The sequence below is a fragment of the Lagopus leucura genome, unplaced genomic scaffold (assembly GCF_019238085.1).
Source record: "Lagopus leucura isolate 7727_CA_CO unplaced genomic scaffold, USGS_WTPT01 Super-Scaffold_100015, whole genome shotgun sequence".
Taxonomy (NCBI): domain Eukaryota; kingdom Metazoa; phylum Chordata; class Aves; order Galliformes; family Phasianidae; genus Lagopus; species Lagopus leucura.
Window position 1 is genome coordinate 12,742,095 of NW_024962269.1, and position 23,906 is coordinate 12,766,000.

Consider the following 23,906-nt stretch of genomic DNA (forward strand, 5'->3'; position numbering starts at 1 on the left):
AATACAACTATATCCAAAGAAACCTTCTCCTAGAACTGAAGCTCCCACCTGCCATATAAAAGCTTTAAACCATACAAACATAGGGTGACAATAGAAGTGCCTTAGTTGTGCAATCACTCTGGGCACAGCCTACAAGAGGGATGACTCTTTCCTAGAGGTCACCCACACCAAAGATTCATCACTGCACTCATCTTCATACACAGAGAATCACCTCATCCTCTCCCAGCCATCCTGCCACTTTCAATTGGACTTTTAATATACTGAAACCAGTGGAAAGATGTCTGTCGGTCATCAGTGATGGTAACCCCTTTAGATGCAAAGCTGATTAAGTTGCTTGTGATCGCACAAGGATTCGATGCTAAACATGAGCAGCTGGCACTCACACGCACGCACCAGCCCAGGGCAGTTCACAGCAAGTAAGCTGCATCTCCTGAAAAGAAAAGGAAGAGGAAAGCAAGACACAGGATAAGCATTTCCAAATTAGAAAAGTATCAGGGTGGGGAATTAAACTTTCATTTGCAACAGTAATTAAAACAGAGGATTTACAAAAATAAAGAAATTTAAAGAAAGACCAAACTGCAATACAAATAGTCTCAATAATACACTTTGTCTCATACTGATGTCACTGCAACAAGGTTTTAATAAAGCAATGGACCTTTCTTTTAAGCTATACCTTCTCTCAACTAAATTCCTCTGCAAGTAAAAGCTTTATTATCTCCAATTTCTTGGCAGCCACTGGAGGAAAGGTCACTTAATAAAGTGCATTTATTCCTCATTGCAGAAAAACAATATGTCATCCCTGTGTTCATTATTTACCAAATTGTCGTCATTTTTTTTCTTCACCTGCTAGGCTTTTGGCTATAAAAATAAATAATATTATAAAACGAAGCCAGATATTTTCAGGCAGCATCAGAATTTGTCAAACCAACTCAGTTCACAGAGAGTAAAAGAGAATGAAAATCAGAGTGATGGTGCTAAATGATTCATCTTCAGGAAAAGATATACAGTTAGAAATGCAGACGGGGAGAGGACTGACTTTAAATACACTGGGAGTCATAAACTGTGAGTGCAAGCGCTGATAATAGCTCAAAATGCATGATAGATAAAGGCTAGAAAAAAGAATTAAAAAAGGAGAAGTAAAAAAGAAATAAAGTATTGCATCATTCTAGCATTTTCTAATCCTGTGATAATGAGGCACTTGCCCAGAACAAAATTCAGATCAGAATCTTCTTGTTAAGGACCAGAGTCTATATTTTCAATTAACCTAACAACTCACTGAAAATACTAAAGTTTTGAATCTCCAAGTTGATTACAGATTGCAGGATCTTTGCAGACAGTACGTAAGAGAACAAACACTCAACAGGTTTCAGGACACAAGCTCTCAGGCACTTAAAATAAAAAACAACTTTTATATGTTACAGATCTGTGCATTCAACTTTGTAGTCCTCATCACAGCGTTTTCCAACCCCAGCCTCTCTGTTTCACCTGCGTATATCCCCAGTCTTGAGAAGAATTAAGTGAGGATGATGTTTAAAATATTACATATTGCAGCACTGTGTTTTTTTTCTGCTAACACTTGAATTTTTATCCCCAGCATTTTTCAAGCAACTCTAGACAGATCTAATAGAATATGTGCCTACCACATCTGTGACTTTTTAATTTGTGTATGTTGCATCCTACTTCTCTCCATCTGCTTGTTGTCTTTAAGCTATGATGGTGCAGCAAGTCTTACACGAGCGGATGATGAGGGGTTGGAGTCTGTCTGCCTACATTCCCTTTCCAAATCGGTCCCCTGTAAAAGTATATGTCCCTCTGTCCTTTCCAGTGACAAGATGTAGGCATTAAGATCTGGGGCTGGGGTGAGATTTTGTGACAACAAGGCACAATTTAAAATACACCAGAATCCCTGCGTTGCAGATGTAAGTGCAATAAAAGGGCCTTACCTGGAGGCACCGTGAATTTCTATTTTGGTTTTAAACAGTTGGGCTGGAAAAACCCTGCTTCTGCATATAACATATCTACCTCCAGGCTATGTGGTGTAGGTGGAAGTTTTGGTTGCATCTACAGTGTAAAACCAAGCCCTTAGGGGGTTAATATGCCATCTTGAATAACTCCTTTGGTTGAAGTTTATTAAATCCAGCCAGCAGACTGTCTGATTGCTAATAGGATTTCCAGTGTAATATCTCCTTGTAAACAAAATGCTGCACTTATCTGCTGGACATCTACGTTGCACGCATATGTGTGTGTGTGTGTGCGCGTGCGTAGCCCTTTGGATCTCTTCTCTGCATTTATTAAACATCAAGAAATAATCCTCTCATGGTGCAGCCAAAAATAAAATGTGAAAACTTTAAAGCAGCCTGTAGGAGGCAAAGCAAATCCCCATAAAGAGCAGGTCCTTGGAGTAAAATGGAAGTTCTTCAGAAAGCACATAAAGACTTCTTGCCTTTTATCCATACAGGGAGCAGTGTTATCTTTCTTTCCCCTCCATCCACCCTTTCCTCTTCTCCCTGCATCCCACAAATACGCACAGATTTGTTCTGCCATTTGATCTTGTGCCTTGTGCCCTATGCCCCTTTCACGTCACAGTGACCAGTGACACTATGAAGTGTGCTCACTCTGTCACCATCACACAGTCAGCATTATCAAGCACTTTTATTCCCAGAAGGGAGACCATCACTTCTGACCACTACAACATTTGCAGGGCGTCCTGTGTTAAGTTGTAGTGTGCAGGATTTCTTTAAGCTGCCATGGAAACTAGCACTAATGCTTTATTGTAACAGAGATAGAAGACAACTGGATTGCTTACTTTTTCTAATTTTCTTTCATTTCACTATGCATTTTCATGAGCCTGTTTTCTGTATTTAGATTCTCTCTGCTTCCAGTAGAACAAATTACCTGTATAAGTCGATCTGATCAAGATATGTTGTATTATCAGATAATAATCTCTAATATGTCACTGCCATCTCAAGTCTGTGTATTTGAAATAGAAACCAGTAATGTGAAAATCCTCTGTCCCAATCTTGCTGCAAGACTTACAACATCTAAATCCACAATTACAAAACTAGAACACTCATGCAATATTATCAGCGTTAGCTAGTGATACAACCACACATGTCACTTGCTTGTTCATAGGTAACTTCATACAATTTTTCTCTGTCTCTTCCCAAATACTCTTACGGTAAGGGTGAGTCTACAACACAAACAAGCAGCAGCAGCAATCATAGTCATGGCGATACCCTGGAAGGAGGTAGTCAAGGGGGTTGTTGGTGCTTTTAATCAAGAATTTTTTCTCTCCACATCTCAAGGCTCTGTGTTGACAGCAGTTGTAGTAGAGAGAACTTTATTCCCATAACTTCCAATTAAAGCATTTGAGCCTCAAACATGAAAACTCTCAGAATTTAGCTCAACACTCAAAGCCAGCCAGGATGGAACAAACATCCAACAAACCAAAAAGTTTTTCTGCTATGATTCAGCCTTTTTTTTTTTTTTTTGTAGCCAACTAAAACTGTCTCTCAAGAAGTATTTCAGGAGTTTAAATTCACAGAGGTGAATACATAGAGATGCAAGTGCAATGAATTCCTCGCATCCAAAACCAGACACTTCATAGTTTTGCTGGAAACCACATAGACAATGCTGACATCATCTTTTCTTGCTCACAGGTAGCCATTTTGAGGTCTTTCTTGTACATATGAGCAAGCGAACCCAAATTCTGACAGCAGAATTGAGGCACAGATTCTAAATATTTAGCACATTCCTTGGTTGCCAACTCATAATGACAAATTATACAGAGAGACAGCAGGAGTTCCCAATCTTAGCCTAGAAACACACAAGCATTATTATTATTATTAAAAAAAAAAAAAAGCAAATAAGACTACCAAATAATAGCAAACCTCACTTATCAAATGGCTAATATTATCTCATTCTGCAGTTTTAGCCAGCTCTCCCCAGCGATCTGCCAAATAAATACCATTCTTTGTTTCATCCAGATTGATCCTCAAATCAGTCTGCCCTCCACCCAGTTTCTATCTTCTGAGACACTAAATGTATCATTCCAGCACATTAGTGTAATTGCCTATAATAGAGATGTGCAGTTAGAGGTAATTTACATGCACATACGCCTAACAGTGCCCTCACATACTCATTGAGCGTAAGGGATGGCAGGTAGAACCTTGTGAATGAGTTAGATGAGCACTTCCTCATTATTATTCTCAATGTATTGCTTAAAAGAAAAAAAAAAATAAAAGGCACAAAACGACAAAACTGACGTCAACATCATCTCCATGCACTTCTGCAAGGTACCACATTTGCACAATCACTTTCAGTACGAGGACCAGCTTTGCTGACAGAACACCACAGAAGAGTTTCAGTGGTTAGTTCCATGGGTACAGGCCCTGCAGTTCATGGAAGCCTAAAATGATCAGAGTAAAGGCAACCTGAAGGCTTCAATAATGTCTGAACCTGATTGTCTGTCATGTACTTGCTCCAGCATTCCTTACTCAGAAACAGAAGATTCAGTATATAACTGGAATGATTTTCTGCATAAAAATGCTCATAAAATCCTCCAAATACCCTCCTCAAGGTCTCCAGGTATAACAAAATCTACAATCTGTCACAGACTGAAAATGTAGACAGGTAGAAACAGAAAATCTAGCATTTTAGGATGCAAATTTTTATATTTAGTTATTAATGCCACTGTCTCAACATCCTGTACTGCTTTTATATTTAAAACGTGTAGCCTACTTCCTCTTCCCAGTTCTCCATGTGTTTTTTCTTTGGCACATTGGGCTCGCTCTGACACACACATAATAATGTGGTATTCTGAGGCAAAGTAAAAAGTTAGTTCAGGAGCTGAAATCCCTGAATCCGATTTTAAACCTGACCAGATTTTACTTTCGATTTCACATAGAGCGTTTACTCCATTGAGTCACAAGGCTGAAAATAAACCAAACCAAATAAACCAAATTTAAGATACAATTTTGAGCAGCTGAGGTTTCTCTTTTATACCTCGCTGAGTAATTTGCAATGTAAAACTTCTGTCATAGAAGATCTTCATTCAGTGATTTTTTTTATGGATCTTGCTATTCAGGAAGAAAGAAACCAAAAGCCTATCCTAGAGGAGGCGTAAGGCAGACTGCTTCTGCTGAGAACCCACTGGAATGTCAGGTGCTTTTCTAGCCAACCTTCAGAAAGTGTATGCCCAACATGACTTTAAGTCTTCCTTTGCATCACATTTTTAAACCTCACCCCCACCAGCAGTTCTCTTACGGCTGGATCATCTCTCTCTCACACTATAGAATGCCCCTTGAAGTGGGGAAGAAATCTTTGCAAAACATCCTTCAAACTCTACGGGAGGCTTTGGTGTCAATACACATCCTAAGCTAATTTCTTCTCCCTATTCCTGTAGGGACACTCCATGGAGGAGATATTTTGGGCAAGACAGCTATGGCAGGGTTGTAGTCCCTGACTTGTCATCACAGGAAGATACTTCTATATACAGACCTAGTGAATGCATGATGGAACAGATTTTTTTTTTTCATGGCACAGATTTCATTTCATAAACTGAAATGCTTGTTAAGTAATCATTGACTATTAATCAGTATTAGTGGTATAAATGGATTGGACGGAGGCAAGCAAATTTACACACACTTAAACAAGAAGCTTCCTCAGGGACTTCCCTCTTCTTCTTTGTTCTCTAGCGACAGGTAACATTTTCTCTCTCTCTTGTAACTTCATCTTTATTGATTTTATAATAAACCACATGTTTCAATGATCAGCAATTTTTTCAGATACAATGATAATACTTTGCTCTTATAGAATAATATTTGGCACTCTTGGCTTCTTTCAGCCAAGTATCTCAAGCACTTTGCAAGCTTCACTTACTTAATGCAGATCAATTACAGGCAGCACCTCTTTTAATAACTCTGCTTTTCCTTCAAGGGAATTGCATTTGGCAAACTTGAATCATGGCTCAGTGTTAACATAAACACACAAATGATCCAGTGCAAACACAAACGACTTCCCTCGTTTACAAAAGGCAGCATGGCACATGGTATTAACCACTAATCCCAGCTTCTTTAGATTACTTTCCTTTTGGATTCCCCAGAAATGAAAATGTGCTCTGATTTTCCTTCCGTTATTTGTTGGGCTGGAGGAGCTGTCACTAGGAAGCCTGATTCTATTCCCACCTCTTCTCAAGTCAGCTGTCATCGAGGCCCTGACAAACTACACGGCTGAAGCAGGATACCTCAGCCTCTTCTTTCCCATAGTTGGGGTTTCTGGATAAAGAAGAACCACCACTGTTCTGCACATTATAAAACTTTTAGCAAGAGGCTAATGAAATGCAAAGCTTTCTATAAGACCAGCACTAGCCTTCCTATCAAATCATCTGAAATATTTATTTGCCCTCTTGAATAATTGATAGGGGCATCAGCTCTCCCGGTCAATTGATTTATTAAGGGACTGTTTGGAATTAAACAGCTTAAAGATATTAGATTTAGCAGCGACCTTGCTTGTTAGCATATTCATTTACCTACGGGAGCTCCCATTAGATATTGTTAATACATGACGTTCCCAGTCACGGCCTAGATCTCCTCAAATTGCATTAACACTGGGCTGTTTAGCCACAGAATAACAGGTTTGATTGAGTGCTTGGTCTTGGTGTAATTAGATTTCCCTAGAAAAGGGGGGGACTATTTTAATGCTGTGTGCGTTAAACTAGATATGTCATCAGCATTACTGTAATTGGCAAACAGGATCTTTGGAGACCTAGCTGTGTGTGAAGGTTTGTGTTTATGACTTGTCCTGCTATTGGCATAGATGTTATATAAGAGCCCTGCTCGCCTGCATACGCATGACACTGATAGAAAGTACCTGGCCTCTTTAATAAGCATCTCTTTTGAAATCGGTAGAATATTCTATACTAAATAATGGAATCAATTCATTGTTAGTTAAATCTGCCAATTATTCCTCTGTCTGAAAAGGTCACAAGTCTGGTTGATCAATGACAAAAACGTAGTGTGTGTTTGCCCATGTGCTCATCCTATGGAGCTGTGAGATGTACACAGTGAGATGACTTCCCCTCCAGTGCAACTCTTTGACTTGTCAACACTGAAAACTTATTGGAGAATACTTTTGCATTCCTCCTGCTACAGTTTTACATTACTTCCACTAGGGCACATCTCCACTCATTTCAATTATTCCAGCATTTCAAATATTCCAGTAAAACAACATAGCAGTGAAACGAGCACTTCATTTTTAATTACACACACCTTGCTATAATTAAAAATGCACACAGGTATCAAATGCGTGCCACCCATGTCTAACTGTAAGCTTCCTTGGGGTCAAATTATTCCTTCAGAATCGTGTGCATGAAATTGCCATTGGCTTCTGTGCCAAATCTCCATTATAAGCATACCTGCAATTCTGTGATGTGTGCTGGACATCTCGTCAGCAGGAACACTTGGAAACACCAGACAGAGGTCAGGGAAGAAGAGCAAAAATCATAGGGCGTGGGGAATTGTCATAAAACTGGAGAAAGCAAAGGAATTTGCTGTGACTTAGAAAGGCCAAAACAGAGAAGCATGGTTAGATGATGTACTCATCTGGTCTGTAAAGTTCAGAGTTCTCAGCGTGGTCAATGGAAGCATTGTTTCCATCACCAGTTTGACTATAAAGATTTAGGATGGCTCATGAAAACACAGTTGTTCACAGTCAATTCAGGGAGCTAACAATGAGCTTGTGTTTCAGTAAGTTTGGAAACTACCGATGCAGTTACTAGGAACACAGAATTTACTTATTTATAGGAACACACACACATACATGACAACAGCTTGTTAGGTAGAACTTGTAACTAAAGTTACAGGTCAGGAGTCCAGACAGAGGACAGTGCCCTCACTAAAGGAACTTTTATCACTATAGAAAAAAAGGGAAAAAAATTGCCCCCTTCCCCCAGACAGCACTAGGAAAGGTCCTGAACAACATATCAAACGTGAGATGAATCCACTGAAAATAAACCTTCGATATTGTTATCGCATTTTCCCTAATGTTGTGTTCTTTAATGAATAGATTTATTCTGCCACTTCAACAACTGATGAATCCAGCCTTCTTTTTTTATTTTTTTTTTTTTTTTATTTTTTTTATTTCCCAATTTCCCCTTCAGTGGAACAGAAATACTGGAAATGTTGTGGGAATGTTTTTTTTCCTTTTTTTTTTTTCCCCTCCCCCCTTTCTCTAAAGCCAGATTATTTCACATGCCAAAGTACCATTCTTGGGAAAGAAGAGATTTCCAAGAAGGGTTCTGTGCTCAGCCAAAGCAGTAAACAAAAAGAACAACAAAAGTCATTTACTCCTGAATGAGGGGATAAGAAGAGCTGAAGTTGGAGGAAAGGACTCGAGGCAATAAACTGGCAGGTGACTGGCAGAGACAGCTGCCTGAATATTTGAAACTGAGTTTTGTAAAATGTATTTATTTTATTTGCGCTCAAACATGCACTTATTAGTAACATGATCCTGCTGCTAAACGCCAGGTCAGGACAAGGGTGCTTTGCAGCCAGGGCTGCAGAGCTGAGCTCCAGACACGGTTACTCCATCCTGTTCCAACATGGGAAAACCAAGGCTGGGGAATGACAACTCTCAGTTACACAAACAAAAAACTGAAACAACTTGTATTTTCTCTGCAAGAAAGGCACCAAACTGGAATAGAACAACCCACCCACAGATTTCTATACTCAGGACCAGAGATGTCAGTATGCACTTCTACCTTTGCAGGACCTGTGATGCTGCATTTCCCTGCTCCCAATGACCCTGGAGCTGAAGCAAAATGTAACAAGTAATATCTTTTATTTATTTCTTTTTCAATCTTTGACAAATATTTTGAGTATTACATTTGGGATTTTTAAAGTAGTACTTTAAAAAAAAAAAAAAAAGGTCAAATCTCCCTCACATTTCAGTGCTGGAAATCCCAGGAGGACCAGGAAGGGAATCTAATCTTAAATGCAAAGTGAAACTGGCAACCTGACTCCCCTCTCAGTGAAAGGAAAACAAAATAAAAATGCTACTGCAAGCAATAAATAACCCATAGATTTTTTTTTCCATGTAACTAATCCAGCTGATTTTTTTTATTATTTTTTTATTTTTTAAATGGACCTCAGCTTTCACTGCTTCACAAATATTAATGGAAAGCAAGAGGTAAAACATGTTCCTGAATCTCAAGTTATCTGCAGAATAACTTTAGGAGGCATCAGGCGTTCCCATATAACTGATCAAGCCTTTACATGTCCACTCTGCACCCAAAGCCACCTTTGCTCACAAAGCACAGCAGTGCACAAGTAGCCCCACGTTAATTATCAAATAGTCCCGGGCCAGCAATCAATTCAGTTCAGTGGTAAATAATTTTGTGCTGTAAATAAAAAGTAGAATAAACTGGAACTAATGATTTATCCCATGTTTTCTGTGAATAGCTATTTCACTAGGCATGACATTGAACGAGTAAAAAAAGACAGACAGACTGGAAGTTGAATATAAACAGAGTACAGTTTGCATTCCTGGCCTGATGGGTTAAAAAGGCAATTTTGGTGGCTTTTTTTTTTTTTTTTAATAAGGGAGAAAATGAATCTTTTCCAAATATTACTTTTCTCATTGGTTTATCTCATCTGCAAGAACTTATTTAAAATAAGCAGGAGCTTTGTTTTTTTTAAATGTCTGCAAGAAAAGCAAGTATTCGAGTAGCACCAGCAGAAAGCACTGGCCAATCTTTAATCACTGCTTACAGATTTAGATCTGTTTTATTAGCAAGCAGCCCTTTTCCAGAAAGCTGATTTCTTGGCAGGAAGCACAGACTGTTTGTGGGGACAGAGGGCCGTGTCCTGCAGCCGTCCTTCACAACACCACCTCCTCTGGGACAGGCCAGCCCAGGAAGGCAGTGGGATTTCAGTGCCAGTTTGATCCGACAACGTTCATCTCCGCTAAGTGTGAATGAGTGCTAGATAGAAAGTACAGGGCTGGATACAAAGGACTCAACAGGGCATACCAACAATACATATTGCACACATTCATAGGCAAGATGAGAACTGAAGGAGAGAGAGAGAATTTCACTCTTTGCATTGAGAGGTTTCCCTTGTTTTTGATTTGTTTACAGTTGTTTAAGTGTCAGCATAAAAATAATAAATTTTGGGAAAAAGACCTGCAAAAAACATTCCTTGGTTTAAAACAGTTTTTCATTCCCTCCCTTCTCTAGTCGCTATTTGTCACAGTCAACTACTGAAATCCTCTATTAATCGCTAAATCCAGATAATAGCGGAGGTGGGTTGGCTGACCTGTGAAATTAGGTCTGCATGTAAAAAGGAATTGAGCTGTGCGAGCTTTGGAAATAACTCTGTCGGTATTTACATTAGCATTTGAACATCAAAGATCTCCCCTGGGCTCCTCTAGGTGCCTCTAATCCAAGTACCAATCAAGCAACTCAGCTTTCCAAGCCAGCCAGCCAGCCCAGCTGGGACACCCTTGGAGATATCCCAGCCAAGGGCAGGTGGAAAGCTCCTCTCTAGATGCCAGCCCCCAGGTTTCTGTAAGAGCAGGGCCCCAGGAAGCAAACTAACTCCAAGACAAGAGGGGAGAATCAGCATTTTTATTTCACAGGAGAAACAGCCTATCCACCTGGCAGGCAAACGTGTGCACAAATTGTAATTACCACCTTAAAAAGAAGCCTTAAAATTCACCAGGCTCAGCAGACTCTGGGGAAGTTGAAATTAAAAGGGGGACTCAAACTGATTTTTGTCTGTTATTACTGGTAACGTTCACTTGCTCACACATGCACAACCACTGCCATTGCAGCTGTACCTGCAGAACTCAAAGCACTGCTACTGCTTTGGCAAAAGTCCTGTGGTGACCTGTCTACGTGGAGGAGGTTCTACCCATTCTACAGATGAGTAAAACAAAGGCTCCAACAAACACCAACCATCACTTTAACTCAATCCTGTATTATTTTCACCATGTTGTTCCCTCTAAAAGACTCCTCTGAAGGCCTGGTAATTTAGATTTCCTCTCTCCTAGCCCAAACCGTGGCATATGTTCCATTTGACAACAGGTTAAAACTTACCCAGAATTCCTTTCTTGGAGGAACAGAAAGGCTGTATTACCTCCCTATTAGCTCCAGTCTCAAGGGGTCTGGGGGGGCTCATTTGCCACCATTTGCTAATAGGATAGGTGAATCACACAGCATCAAGTGTGCTTCCTCCTGAGGCCCATTCCCAGACACATTAGCTGCTAAGCTAGAAAAACCCAAGGTGAAGGTTGGCCTAACATCTTCCTTAGGATATTTTAAAGAAAATTAAAAAAAAAAAAAATTCAAGAAAAAGAAATCTCCACAATGGCCTTGTAAAAAGTTGGATTTACCAGCATATTAAAAGTCAACATGATGCAAGGCAGCAGGGAAACTTCCTACTTTTAAACTGCCCCACCACCTCTTATTTTTAATGGATCTTTACTGAATTTATTCAGAGAGAAAGAAGAGGTAGAAAAGAGATCACCTTTAAGGCTTTTCCTTCTTTTTCTTGCCTTTTTTTTTTTTTAAATGACAATAGAATTTTTTTCCTAAAGTTGTATTAGGGATTCACTTAAGCAGAAATGAACTGTAATATGCAAATAGTTCTAATTGGACTGCTAATAGAGCGTGTCTCTGTTGTTTTTTTGTAGGGAGTTTTATGCCTATGTAATCAGTGCAGACAGCCGTTAAGTAAATGAAGAGGCAACTAACAATGTCAGAAAAGAGACCGGGCGGTTCCAGCTGACACTACCCTAATCTTCCAGGACCCATTAAATGGCAGTTTCAACGCATTACCTACCATAACATCCTTGAATATCACTGATTTTATTTGCAGTATCAAACATTCCATTTCATGCCCCATTAACAGTAGGAGCCTGGGCTTTTTGACGCAGCTAAACATTTTACTAACTACCTGGACTAAGTAACCAATTAACTTTTGGAGACAATACGGCCAATTAAGCGCGAAAAGGTAAGGCTGTCATCCCCCACTAAAATTGAATTTCCTTTTCCTGATGGCACTTATTGTCAGTGTTCAATTGTTAATGGAGATTTGGTCCCTATTAAAAGGATGAAGCCGAAGGATAATGGGAAAGTTCAGAGGACTTGGTTCCTAAAGAGTAGGTCAGAAAATGTCCCAATTGGCCACTAATTCAGTCATCTTTTCTTCATGCCAGCTCTCTTACTGGAATAGTATTGGCAATGTAACTCTAATCTGACCTACCATGCTAACACATTGTGCAATATGGCAGCTTCACTGACATGCGTAAGCACACACTGGTAGTTACGGATCTTACATGGGAAAAAGTAAAAAAATATATATAAACAAACAAACAAAAAAAACCCTCTGCTTTTCAAAGTTCAAATGCCATTCTTACATACTGAGCTGTTTACCATGATGGTGAGCCCTTGAGAGAGTGCTTAAGCCAAAAGAGCAGGCAGCGTTGTGGGTTTCATTTAAGCTTCCCTGGCTGTTAGGCAAACCACAATGCATGCGCGTTTGTGTAAGCTCTCAGTGTTCATCCTCATAAATTACATTCGTTATTTAAATCATTACCATCGGGTTGAAGCCTTTTGCTCTGTCTTGGGGTCAGCAATATGTGAAGAAGATGACACACTAGACACTCTACTAAACATAGTTTTTCCTAGGTACTATAATTTTCACAGATATTGCATAGCAAAAGAGAAAGAAGCTTAGTGTAGATACCTATTCTATTTCTGGAAAAGGAGAATTTCCATGCTATAGATCTACTCTGAGTAAAAATACCTACCATCATCCCCTACCACAGGAAAAAAAGTTTACACTCAAAAACAGCAATGAGCAATTGGGCAGCAAGCTCAACCTTTCAAAGGAAAAACACCTCAAGAGGTCTTTCAACAAAGCACAGCAGTTAGAGTAACTTTTCAACATGATTTTAGGGAGTCATTTTTTTTTCCAACAGTGACCTGAAGGAAGATGCAAAAAGGCCCAAGTCAGTATGCAGACAAGAAATTGCCTAAGTGCAGAGATGAATCTTACACAAGTAATCTATAAACAGAAACTCATGGAGAAATACCAGAAAGAGTCTGTAAATTTTGTCTTTAGGTTCCACCCTAAAGTTGTTTCTGGATCATGGGACAGACAAATACATGTGCTCGACTCTGCTTGAGGCTGAAGGTGTGTTCAGACAGTCTCTCATCACAAAGAAAGCACAGTTTTTGATAAATAGAGCACATATCCTCCAAACCTGGTGTTTTGAAAGAGTGCCAGGCCAAGCATGACCAAGGTGTGACATCTGAGGATTATGTTCTTACAAAACGACATAACATGGAGTCACTTTATCTGCAGCAACGGTATCTGTTGAAGTGCAGCACAATCAAAATACAAGTGGGTTACAGCCCTTGAGAGGAGGCCAGAAAGCATCACATTTTTGAGACTAAATAAGTCCCAAAGCTGCTTTTGTGGCTTTCCAGACTTTGTGAACATTTCCATTACACCATACAAAGCTAAAACTCACAATAAAGCACAAGCCTACCCTGCAATACCATATTTAAATATTAGCTCAGCTGCAACAGTCAATTGAAATACTTTTTAATTTCATTTCTTAAAATATAAAATATCCAATCAAGAAAGCAAATGAATGCATTTATGTCTGCTCTGATAGCCAAAATGTAAAATATGTTTTTCTCTGCAATGCCTCTTTAAGGAACTATTTGTGGGCAGAACCCAAGCCTCCATATTGCTATCTGTGCCTAACTGATTTTATTGGTTCACAAACTAAGTCTTCCAATTAAATCTGGTGTCATTAGGCTTTTGTGAGACCCTGGTTTGCATTGCCTCTATTGAGTGACTTACTACCCCAGACTGGAGTGCTTAGTACCCAAGAAACCCTGTTCAGCAAGACTTCAAAATGCGCCTGGTAGATCAAGGCTCAGTCAGATACATGGACTTTATACCTTAGTCTATGGGTTTCTAAATTTTTATTATGTTTTCTCATTTTAACTTTTGGGTTTTGTTTTGTTATTTTTTTTTTGTTACTTTGTGTATTTTTTTTTTAACTAAACATATTTGACTCTCTGTCAAGTCCAAAAATGTGAAGATACGTGGTTTTGACATAAAAGTAGAAACATGCTAATTTTAATTTGAAGAAAATGTCATAAACTTATTTACTTTAATCTCAAGTTGTAATGGGAAAAAATAAATGAAGAAAAAGCTTTTCAAATGGACAGTTTAAAAGTATTTAATATCTTCCCTCTCTGCAGCACTGAAGGTATAAGGAGCTAAGTTAATGGCAGCTCAGAGTAGAGTCTTGCTCAATGGGAATTTTCCATTATTCTCAACAAACAAAAACAAGAAAAAATCCCTAATACTCATGGGTTCTGACAAAAGTAATAGTTATGAGAAACATATGGCCTTAATAATAAACTAAATCTTAGGTCAAAAATTTAAACTGCAATTGTGTAAGTGAGGACAGAGCTTGTCCGGGCATCAAGTCCAGAGGCAGCCTTAGCAGCAGTTAGGGTTGCCCTGCCCCTTTGCTCTTCTACAGATTGGAAGGCACTGTGGTCCTCATCAAGGGTGTTCTTCACCCCAGTAGAACCAGAACGAACTCATTGACATAGACAACTATTGCTCAGCCAGCAGGAGCTATAAATCTCATCTTGGTGTTACATAGGCATACGCACCTCTACAGAGAGCACCAAGCCCACCTCCCCTGCTAAGTTGCCCCATTTAAAACAATTATATAAATAAATCTGCCATGCTGTTCAGATACACAGGTCCCACAGCTAGGTTCTCCTGTAAGAGCTGTTTATTTCTGTCCTCCTGGATAAACAAGTAACTAACACAAACCTTTAGAGATAATCCTCATCCAGCTTTATTTCCTCTTCATCAGGGGCTTTTCCATCTTCTTTTCACCCTTAGTACTACAGCTTTGCTTATAGCTCCATAGCTAACAGTGTTATCAGGCCAAGAAAAAAAACAACACAACAAACACCTTCAGCACTCCACATATCTCATCTGGTGTAATCAGAAACACCTGTCACCTATGAGCTGAGGTTCCCACATTATGCAAATCTGCCAAGTTGATGTCATTTATGCTAATTAGTAAAATATTCAAGCTCTCACTTCTCCATTGCAAGGCTGTATCTTAGCATGTATGAAGTGTGGGAAAAGAGAGATTTCACACAGAAACATCTCCCTTTGTTCTAGTTTTTTTGGCAGGAGACACTCAGGGCCTCTGGAGGGACTGGTTCCCTGAGCCAGAAAATCAGAGCCCTGTGGACAGAGAGACTTTATCCACCACCATGCTTTATAAATCCTAAGCTCTTTTCAAAGTTTCATTAATAAAGGACCAACTCTGTCCTTAAAAGACTATTTTGTGGAAGGGTAAGGGCACCCCTTACACATTCTGTTTTTCTCCATGGGCTTGTAAAGGTGCCCAATGCTTCACAATGAAGCTTTCTCTATAAAAAAGGTAAAGAAAATGTGTAAAGCTTAGATATTGCAGCCTCTATAGATCTGTTTTAAACACCTTGTTCTTGTCTCTGGTTGTTGAATAACGGGTACCATAGGTGTGAAATTCTGTATCAGTTGCAAAAGTACCATGTAATGTGCTAGGAATTTCTTGAAGAGTTATTCTGATTTATACAGTGAATTATCCCTGTTCTCCCATTCACCAGAGCTGAGATTCTGACCCCACACACAGACTATCACAGGCCCCTGTCTGTGGGATCAGAGCCTTTCCTACTTTTATCTGCATTCCCTCCTCCTGTTTCCCCCCTCCCATCTCTGCTTCTCCCCTGTGTTGCACTCAGATGGTCTGAAACCAGAAATGCCTTACTGCTCTGCATAGCCATGTAACCTGAAATCCCACCAGCACTGGGATTTGTTCCAGTTGAGAACTCTGAGTTCAAAATAGACCTCCTTATGTGCAACTGGAGGGTAACTCAGTGCCTGGTCTAATTGTCAGGGGTGTAGGGTTGCAGGTGTAATTAAGGGGAGATTGGAGATGGCCGAGGCTGTAAATCCTCCACTGTCTGCTTGAGGAGATGAGCAGTGAAGCTGCCTGGATGCACACTGTTTGCCAGCTTAACAGCGTGTTCATCTTGGGTAGGGAGCATATCCTAGGCCTTTGACACTCACAACAGGAAAAATGCTAGGGAAATTGGATCTGGGACTCAATAAACACCACTGGTTTGGGATCTCATCAGGAAGAGAGCTTCTCCACTCCTAGGTGTCCAAAATCACTCCTCACTTCTGAATATCTGATTGCTCTGGATTTCCTCCTACCGTTTTTTATATAAGTAGATGAACGATTTTCTGTGTGTTTTGCAGACTTATACCACTTCCACATCTTGAAGAAACAAATGTTTCACCTCAGTTAGTTTTGAATTACTTTCCATTCATGGCTTTCTTTAAAAACAAAGAACTGCATTTAGACCTGAGTCCGTTTTGTATGTGGTTCCTTTTAATCCGTTGACAAAATTCTACTTTTGACAGCTATAATCTAAATGAAGGAGGAGAAACACAAGGAATTTGCCACCTCTTAAAGCAATTTCATTCCACAACTTAAAATGGTTACTAACCCCTGCAACACTTAATTAATTGAAATGACTCTAGCTGTGGGAATCTGTGGTGAAGAGGTCTCTAATAGTTACATGCAATTTGACCCGGAATTCAGTTAGAGCTAAAAGATACTTGAACAACATTTTTCAAGGAATGAAAAATAAAGGCCTTGTTGAATTTAATCAGTCATCCGCGTTTTTTTTTTCTCCTGCCTCTTGTTTTCCCTCAGGGATTTGCTGGACATAATTTTTTGCCAGCTGATGTACACAAAGCACCTGCCTAAGCACAACTTCAGCTTCAGAAGAGAGATGAAACAATAGATACAAGACCAGAGGCTTTGTTATTCAAACTCCAGAAAAGTCAATGTCATTAACAAGTCTAAGTCCACTCTGAAATAATTCTTAGCTGATGAGAATGACTCATGTAATAAAGATGGTAGCTCTGTGTAAGAGACACTCCCTGCTCATTTATATTTATGATAACAAACTGTGATATCCTAGCCTGATTAATGAAGTTTGTGCTATGCTGTATCTCTCAGAAAGGATTCCAACAAGTCTAATGAATCAAAGGCTCCAGCAGATACGCAGGAATTGTTTTGTTCATGGCAAAGGCTTGTGTGATTCAGATACAGCTCTTGCTGTATATACAAGCACTGGTAAGAAAGGATTCAGAAGTGGAGGGAACAATACAACAAAGTTATATAGGAAAGTATAAGGGGATCGTGCAAGCTACATCTGATCAGAAGAATGGTTCTAATAAGGAAAAAGTCTTTTGAAATAAGAGTAGTGAGGCACTGGAATGGGTCACTCAGAGTAGTAGCGAAAGCCCCATCCTTGCAGACACTCAAGGCAAGGTTGGACCAGTCTCTGAGCACCTGATCTAGCTGTCAGTGTCTACAGGACACATTACAGGAAAGTTGGTCAAGACCTTTAAAGATCCCTTCCAACTCTAAGGATTCTATTATCTTTAGTCCAGACTGCAGTCATATCCCTTATTCCTGACACCAGGGTGCACAGGGAATCACAGGCTGCATGATTTTTTTCTCTCCTTTTTGCTAAACATCTCTAAGTTCCTTCAGTGTGAGCTGCTGCTGTGTTATGATTTTCCTACCCAGCATATAATATATGTTGCACTATGCCTGACTATCTGCCAGTGAATGGACTGGGAAAGCAGAAAGTGAATAGGAAAAATGCCCAACATACAATTATATAAGGCGTTCAAATGCAGTTGCATTTTGAAATGAACCATCTGTAAAACAAGGACCTGCAGAAAGAGCTGCCTTATTAAAACTAACACTGAATCTCTCGAAAAAGATGTCACAGCTGTCCATTCTAAGCTAGGTGAAAACCAATACAATTATATCAAGGTATACTGCGGAACCCTTGGCGCTATAAATAATAATAAAGGGTAAATAATAAAAAAATAAAACAGGAGCCCCACAAGTGAGATGTTTTAAATGAAAGGTGATGCACTGTGAACTTAACACACTAGCCCTTTAGCCTTTCTGTTAACAAGGTAATCTGATTGCCATTGATTTTTTTCACCTCTGTTACTAAGAAGGTGATGGAATGGTGTCCACGCAGATGTATTGAATCAGATACTAAACAAAGAGCAACATAAAGAACAATTATCAGCAGCCTCGCCTTCAGCTTGCTGATTATGACATTACTGAAGAGACAAGGTCTGGGTGACTTAAACCAAAAGGAAAAAAAAATAAAAGAGAGGGAGGAAACTGATATGTGTTTACTGTCTGTCTCTGTACAGACAGTTCTTTGCCTGTACTAAAATATATATTTTGCCTTTGCAGTTATATAGGTGCTGGAGTGTGATCTAGCTAATTAATTTGATCATGTTACAGAAACAAAAATAGTGCAGAGCCAAGGGTCAGCCAGTAGTTTACATTTTTTATCCTACATAGAGAATATCTTGGAAGTTCTGCAAGGAGAATTTTGTGTTTATGGTTCTGTCTGTCTCAATATTACTGGGCTTAACTATTGTCTGCACGATGATTAGGCAGATTTCTCTAAGGGTTTGAGAACACACAAGCCACTATGAGGTTTGGAGCTCAATAGGCTATTAATAGGTGTTTTTATAGCCACGTTTGAATAACATACAGAGGAATGGTTGGCCAGATTCTTGCAGGGTATAAAATGAGAAAACACCATGCATCCACGTACTCTATCGATTTCAAAGCAGTTGGGCCAATTTGCACAGGCTGAGAATCAGGACTGGATAATAGGAAGACTAATGCTGTAAACTCTAACCTTGTGGTATTAGATTTCAGTTTGTCCAAATGGCACAGGCTGTTCTACTTGCATTTCTAGCAATACACTTTACCTGACCCAGCCTGTGTAAACAGCACAGTCAAGTAGCTCTAGTGCTCGGCTGCCTTTATGTACCGGTGGAAGTAATGACGCCTAGTAGGTAGTATTATTATTTTATGACATCAGCATAGTATGCCATTTCCTCAAGGGCAGCCCATATCCCTTGCCCTCCTCCATACTGGCAACCAACACTAATTGACTGTGAAAGTGGAGAATTCAATGGTTTAAGGTGATCTCTTCTGAACTCCAAAACAGTTTGTGGATGGAAATCAGCTGAAGCAAAACATTGGTTCAATTACACTGTCAAGGGATATAGCTCCTGTACAACAAAGAGGTAAACACTTAAAGGAGCCAATCCACTACAATGTATCACTGATATTATCATTCTATTTCAGATGTGGGAATCGTGTGAATTAATAAAGGCCAACACTTATATCACCTGGCTAAAAAAAGCCACGGTGAACTTCTCTTGCTGTGAGTTGCTCACAAGGGTTAGCAACTTTCTCTGGCCAGCTGAAGGTATAATTCATAGCCTGCAATTCACTGAGAATAAGACAGTTTTGTCCTTGATGTTATATCAAAAGGCTAAATTGTAATCTTCTTACTTAGGTCAAACAAAACTTTCTCATCTCATTTCCTTCATTGGTTTATTCAGAGCATAACGCACTGCCTAGTATGAATAAAGAAGAGAGTCTGCTTATGCATTCAGTGGCCATGCACCTCTGACTGTGTGTTTTTTACTCTGTAATAATTGATGACATCTTCCAAAGACAGCCTAAAGGACAGGTACATAAACTACAAGAATCCAAATGGACATACCTTAAATAGGACCTCATGGTACTTACACTGTTCCCACAGAACCCTAATTATTGTAGAATATTTACCTTTGCTTGTAAGGGTGAGAGCTGGTTTATCAGATGCAGATGAGATTATTGAACAATTTACTATGGCTAAGCACACTGTGGACTTTCTTCTTGACAGCAGAATACTGACTAGTGTTGAATAAAGTTGCACTCTTTCTCATCAGAGAAAAAGATCAGTTGATCATTCTGGAATGGTTACTTATTTCTTCAGCTTGGGGAAATGAGTGGGATTTCTAGTTTGTGCAGTTAATCCAAAGATCATCATTTTACCATTGTATTCATTGAACACAGAAATTAACTGGACCTGAGGATAAGGGTAGAAAACATTGATTGGTCATTATGATAAACTACTTTGTAAAACAAATTATCAGATACACAGGTGAGTGGATGTCCATATTTTAGACTGTTTCATATTTCCCAAATCTGATGTAATATTTTCTCTAGAAAGTACATCTGTGATATAACAATGTAGGGGCCAAGAATGCAACAGAAGTCATTACCTCAACAAGTTGGAGGGCACAATGTTATCTGAAACTGCAGCCAGGAATAAACAGAAAATAATAGAGAGGGAGGAAAGCATTTTTTTTTGAAGACCAAGAGATTTCTAGAGTTTGGGGCACAGATTTTGTAGCAGCATCTTCATCCAGAAGAACTACAGGAACTTTTGGATTTTTTAAAGATTCTGTCTTCTGTTGCAGATTGGAAAACTGCTACCTTTTCTTCCAGAATTGAAGCATGTCTTGATATAAAGCACTATATGAAAAGCTGAAAGAGTGATCACATCTCCACAAAATTCACTGTTTTGTCATATATGAGGGAAAAGTTATGGCTGATTTCAGGAGAAAGAGTCTATGAAATAGTTTTTATTTTGGAATACAGAGGAAAATAAAATACAAATTACTACTGCTAATTAGTTACTCACAAGGGAAGAATTACATATCACATACCTTTTTGAATACTCATGGAAAAAACAGGCTACAATGTAATTAAAAAAAAAAAAAAAAGATGATATCACAGTAAATCAATCTGGTGACTCCAGAAAATTACTGAAACCTTCATATGTATAAATAGTAAAATCTCAGATTATCAGTCTCTCAATCTGTGCTCATCCACATGCCACTGCAGACAACATGGGACATGGGGCAGGTAAAGAGCATTAGTTTGCTTAGCTGGCAAAAGCATAAGCAGAGATTTTGTTAAATGTTTCTTTGAACTATGCTGAGTGCAAAGCACTACTTGCTTGGACCATGAAAATATTCAGAACTTGCAGACTAGAAAATTCCCAGCCATTTCACAACCAAAGGAACTTTGTCCATAAATCCCAAAGGATCCATCCCCTGGAAGAAATGAACTTAAGACAACAGACTATACAGTGAATTACTTGGAGGGAAAAAAAAAGAAAGAAAAAAAATCTCTGCCTGTAACTCCAATTCCAAATGCATCTTCAGTTTGCCAGTGAAATACTCCAAAGTCAAGTTAGAAGCTTAGACTGAATTTCCAGCTGAGAACTGCTCAGAAATTGAGAAAATACGCCTTTCATAAAGAAGTTTAGCTTAGGGCGTTGATTAAGCATTTTTCCTGATTTCCTTCACTTCACTCCCAACTTCTGGCTGTGACCAGAGGCATAATTATTGTAATTAAGGCTGGTTATTGGATCCAACCCAAGATGTAAGAGGATATACCACGTATAAATATATCGTTCTTCTTAATTGTCTTCTATTTAAGAATTTCAAGGTGCTTTAAATTTAATCTCGCAGCCCTTTTGTAAAATGACTTTTATGATCTTAGTTGGAAAAATAAAGAAACTGAGGTAGAGACAAGATTTATGTATGGTCGCAATAGAGATATGAAATAAATCAAACACTGGAAATGAGCTTCCTATCGTGTAGACTTGTCTTTGTTCTTTTTCCATTAGCATGGCTATTTTCTCAAACTTTTCAGCTCATCACCAACAGATTAAAGTGATTTGGGGAACCATCCAAGTTTCTAGACGTGATTTCCAACTAAAACAGAGACAATAAGCATAATGAGGCCAAACTTGTACTGACACCCAAAATCAGCACTGAACTTAACTCAGGAAGGAGGTGACACCTGGAGAAATCTGACCACGGGAGATGAGAAAAATAAATAAAGTACCAGAATGGATAGGAGACCCTGACCAGAGATAAATGATTCCTCTCCTGAGATGTGTTTTTGTTTTATCACAATGACCTTTCAGAGAAAAGATGAAGCCAGCCTCAGGTAAAAAGAAATAGCCACATTTCATCTACGGTTAGCCTTTGTGACCTCTGAACTCTGCTTTTCTATCTGAACCTATTTCTATGCACCATTTCTCCTCGCCATAGATAAGAGAAGCCCAAGTGCCAGAAAGAAACTTAGAGCTTTGGCACGCAGCTTAGCAAGTCAGCTTGACTACTCTTTAATTTGGGAAATTATCCCCCTTGATATTTAACATCTCTCTCCTCCTGTGTGACATGAGAAGCTGATAAACCATGCACACTGCACACGCGGGAGCTACACTTAAAAAATGAATTTCTCTTCATACCTGTGTCTGTTGTGTGCAGATGCACATGTATGCATTCATTTACACAACGTCTCATTATCATATCATCGTTTTTCAGCTATCTCTAACATAAGAGCCAAGGGGTTTGGGTACACACACAAAAAAAGAGAGATTTCTAAGAGAGCAGGAGATTGGGCCGGGGTCATCCAAAAGGGTAATTATTGTTAAATGTCAGGTTAACTCTGAAGGCCTCGACTCATCCAACTGAGAGCAGATTAGCCCAGATGGAGACATTTTCAACACGGTTCTGTCTGACCAATCAGCGACAGCTGGGATTAGCCAAATACCTTCTCTCATCTGCTTGCTCACAGAAAGGTCAGTTTCTGCTCATTGCTTCCCTTTTAAGATGTGCTTTTTTTTTCGTTCTTTCTTTCTTTTCTTTTCTTTTTTTTTTTTTTTTTTTTTTTTTTTGGTGAGTATGTGTGTGTGTGGCAGCTATATGCAGGAAATCAGAGTTCTTTTATCAGCAAATTAAATATTCAACGTCTAAAATGCACTTTTTTTTTTTTAGAATCAACTTCATTCACTTTCAAGAGAACTTTTATCTTTTTTTTTTTAATGCTGCGTACAGACAGATAAAATAAATACGTAGCTATCAGAACGTCAGTTTGTGTAAAGTGATGTTTCTTTATGGACTTCACTGGAGGTGTGTTGATTTTCACCCACTGAGAATTCGGCCTGGTATTTCAGCATCATTATATGACCGCTGTAGGATGGATTTTCCTTGCTTTTTTCTTGTTTTGCTCTTCCTAAAGAAAATCTTTGGTAATTTTATTCTCAGCATTCATCTATTTTAGAGCAACAGTTTATGTCTTTTATCATGGACACACACGCACACACAACAACCCCACCAACCACAAGTTAAAGCCAAACCAAACCAAACAAAGAACTCTCCCCGAAACCGACCCTGGAGTGCTTTAAAAACTAATCGTCTTTTATGTAAAGCCTCTTTTCCCAGACAGCTTAAATATGTGCAAACATAAAACTCAGTGATAAAAGGAACAGAAACTGAAACAAAAATCACCTTCAGAATACGTTTTCCAGTAATTCAGCACAGGATCCCTAGAAAGATCTTTTGAGTCTTCATTATTTTTACAAGAAGTGAGATCCCTTTCCTTCTTATTAATTTTGTTTCTGGATTTCTGATGCATGTTCCAAGCAGATGTAACAGCAAATCTATCTGAACATTTTACTGACTTGAGTGTCACACTGAGATGTCTGTATAATATTTAGGTATAAAGCAACCTTTACTAAAGGGACAGTCACACTTACATTCACTGAAATATATATTTATATATATATATATTTCCATTTCCAGGGCTCTTTAAAAAGGCCTCAATGTCAAAGAGCTTTGGACCTCACAAGAACAATGGTAATAGGGAGGGCAAGATCCTGATGGCTGATGATGTTTTGTTATTGATTGGCGTATGTTCATAATACATGTTTCTGTCCATACCTGGCCTCGTAATCTGGACAGCCACTGAAGAAGGAAAGCTTTCCTTGCATACACCAATATGGAGAAGGAGCTAGGCAGGAATAGTAGGAATACAACACTGCAAGCTCATTTTTT

At 39.0% G+C, this 23,906-nt stretch overlaps 1 long non-coding RNA gene across 4 annotated transcripts in view; it reads right to left on the reverse strand.

Moving 5' to 3' along the window:
* The window catches only part of LOC122182753, a 351,304-nt gene that overhangs the window by 19,053 nt on the left and 308,345 nt on the right, over positions 1-23,906 (reverse strand). For 3 of the 4 annotated variants that reach the window (XR_006179979.1, XR_006179977.1, XR_006179978.1), the window contains exon 6: positions 212-430. The exons of the other annotated variant lie outside the window; for it this stretch is intronic. This is a non-coding gene — a long non-coding RNA (uncharacterized LOC122182753). The remainder of the gene's footprint in view (positions 1-211; positions 431-23,906) is intronic. 4 annotated transcript variants of the gene reach the window in all.